The sequence below is a fragment of the Lolium rigidum genome, chromosome 3, assembly GCF_022539505.1.
Source record: "Lolium rigidum isolate FL_2022 chromosome 3, APGP_CSIRO_Lrig_0.1, whole genome shotgun sequence".
In the NCBI taxonomy this organism is placed as follows: Eukaryota; Viridiplantae; Streptophyta; class Magnoliopsida; order Poales; family Poaceae; genus Lolium; species Lolium rigidum.
Genome location: NC_061510.1, coordinates 375,280,818 through 375,284,355, shown reverse-complemented (window position 1 = coordinate 375,284,355; position 3,538 = coordinate 375,280,818).

Genomic DNA, 3,538 nt, shown 5'->3' with positions numbered 1-3,538 from the left:
AACAAGAAAGTAATATTTGCTACGGAAATTCAATTCGGCTCCCGGGTGCGTATGCTCCCTCTACCAAAAAAACATATTTCGAAATGTCAAAAAATTTGGATAAAAAATTCTACATGTACATCTCCATAATGTATGTGCATTCGCTAAGTTTCACGAAAAACCAATATTTTTTGTGGTCTATGTAAAAAGGAGAAACTTTATCTTGTGAAAAGCATTATTTTTAGCACTGAATTTTATCTTTTTTACACACGTCACATGATAAGTCGATTTTTTATGAAACGACTTTCTAAGCGCGTAGCACGTGAAGATGTACGTACAAATTTTTTGTTCCAATTTTTTTGAAATTTAAAATGTACATAAGATGCATTTCAAAATATAGGGAGCATACGCACCCATGTTCCAAAACACCACTCCCAAAATACATACACATAATCGGAGGAAACATGTTGCCGAAGTAAAGAAGTAAAACAAAACATTTTGGGAAGTCTAGAATAAAATAGAAAAAGGAAAATCTCAGCTAGGAAATATAATTATTAACGTCCGATAAGTTCGAAACTTTGATTTGAGAGAAATAAACCTCCCGCCCACCAAAAAATCAGAATAAGTAATTAAAACGTTCGCTATTTTGAGCGATGTTGTTGGGGAATCTCCAACAACGTTTTGTTTTCTAAATAATAAGAACTCAAATACGCGTACGTGAGAACTTGAACATGGAAAGTACACAGAGTAGCGGTTGAAAGTACAAGATTTGGAAACTGTGGATTCTCTAAAGTTGACTGTAGGGACAATTCAAAATTATCATTCCAAAAACACATGTGTTTAGTATTTTTTTTAGGAAGCGCGTGTTTAGTGTTGGATACCTCACTTGTCTCAAAACATTACCGGGTAGTTTAACCACAAAGGTCGAGAAGTGCAAGGATATGTTGCGAAAAGTTCAGCTACTCCGGTTTTAAACCATTATGCGGGCGACCCTGACCCTTGAATGTGCGCCACCGGCCCTAGCCCGTGCGCGCCGCTGGCCCTCTTCCTGGCGTCCCTCGTCGACAAGATCCACTTATTATAGGAAGTACAAGAAAACTGACAAAAATCTAATGTACAAAAAAATCCAGTCATCCACGAGGAAGTTCAAATACTTGAAGATGAGGAGTACAATCATTCGACACGAGCAGTACAACCACTTATTATAGGAAGTACAAGAAAACCTAAAAAAAATCCAATTGTAAAAAAACAAAATAATCCCATCATCCGCAAGGAAGTTCAAATAATTTCGATTTGACAAGATCCACTGGTGTCCCTCCATTGCCGGGTTCCTACGTGCCTCTCTACCAACCCCTGACCCGCGAACCGATGGCCTATACCCTTATGCAGCCGCCCCTGAACAGCGCGGCATCGACCAGCGCCCCACCGGCCCTAGCCCGTGTCCCGCTACCCCTCTTCTACGTGTCCCTTGTCGACAAGATCCACTTATTATATAGGAAGTGGAACAAAACCGATAAAATCTAAATGTAGAAAAAATAAAATAACCCCATCATCCGCGAGGAAGTTCAAATACTTGATGACGAGAAGTAAAACCATTCAACACGGGCACTACAACCACATATTATATGAAGTACAAGCAAACCGACAAAATCCTAACGTAGAAAAACCAAAATAATCCCGTCATACGCGAGGAAGTTCAAATACTGGACAATGAGAAGTAAAACCATTCGACACGAGCAGTACAACCACTTATTGTAAGAAGTATAAAAAAACCGATAAAAATCCAAATGTACAAGAAAAAAACTCATCATCCGCGAGGAAGTTCACATACTTAAAGCTGAGAAGTACAACCATTCGACACAAGCAGTACACTCAATTAATATAGGAAGTACAAGAAAACTGACAAAATCCAAATGTACAAAAAACAAAAAAGTCCAGTCATCCGCGAGAAGTACAAGCCATGATTCCTAGAAGTGCAAGCACTGACTATACGAATTACAAGCACTAACTACGGGAAGTACAAAGTGTTCAAATAAATTTTTATCGGTTTTCATGAACAGTTTCGTGAAACCGTACCGAGAAGTACAACTTTATTTCCCGGGAAGTACAACCTCATGCCGAGGGAAGTTCAACGCTCTGTTCCTACGGGGCGGAAATGTATTGCGAAAATGAAATGTAGGAAAAAAATCCTATCATCCGCGGGGGAGTTCAAATACTTGACGCTGAGAATTACTACCATTCAACACGAGTAGTACAACCACTTAACATAGGAAGTACAAAAAACCGACAAGATGTAAATGCAAAAAAAAAAAACATCATCCGCGAGGAAGTTCAAATAATTGACATCGAGAAGTACAACCATTCGACACGAGCTGTACAACCACTTATTATAGGAAGTACAAGAAAACCGAAAAAATCTAAATGTACAGAAAAAATCTCGTTATCCGTGAGGAAGTTCAAACATTTAAAGCTGAGAAGTACAACCATTCGACACAAGAAGTACACTCACTTAATATAGGAAGTATAAAAAACCCGACAAAATCAAAATGTACAAAAAAATCCCCTCATTCGGGGGAAGTACAATCAGTGATTCCTAGAAGTACAAGCAGTGACTGCAGGAAGTACAAGCGGTAACCATGGGAAGTAGAAAGTTTTCAGATACAATTTTATCAGTTTTTCTGAACAGTTTCGTGAAACCGCACAAAGAAGTACAACCGCATTTCTAGAGAAGTACAAGCTCATGTCGAGGGAAGTTCAATGCTCTGTTTTTTGCGAGGCGGAAATTTATTGTGCAAATCTACTTGTTTTGATCACCAACCACCTCAAACATTTCCACCCAAAGGTTTGTATGATACAGTATGAGTCTAATTTCATCACCTACATCATTTCACAAGAAATAAACGGATCTAGTCCATCAAATTCAAGTCGTTATCTCGCAAAATATACCGAAAACATGATTTCAAAACTTCCAAAATTAGTTTTAAACCGTTTGGATTTGGGAAAAATGGTAGATACGAAAAAGATGCGCCATTTTGACACCTTTCCAACCGTATATCATTTCCATTGTTTAAATATAGCACATGCAAATCACGGGGGAAACCATTCGGTGCCCGTCACATGAAACGGACGAACAGTAATTCGAGTTATTCTCTTAATATCTAAGGAATTAGAGAAAACAATTGGAACAAGAAAGTTGCTCCTTCTCCATAGCTTTCCAACGCCATATCATTTGCATCATTCCGACAAACGGTTCAAACAAATCATCCAAATTACTGTTCGCTCGTTTTCAAGTACGTACGAATTTCGGTATTTTCAAAATTGTTCAAAAAATGTGAGGATTTTGAAAAAACGTAAACCATGAAAAAGTTGAGAAATTTCATTATCTATCCAACGATATATCATTTGCACAGTTTCGATAAGCGATACGAAAATTCAACTAAAAGTTCGTTTTCTCGCCATATAGCAGCGTTTTCGTATTTTCAAAATTAAATTTAAACCGTGTAAAATCTAGGAAAAGTGTGAACATGAAAAAGTTGCGGTTTTTCATTATCTAACCACC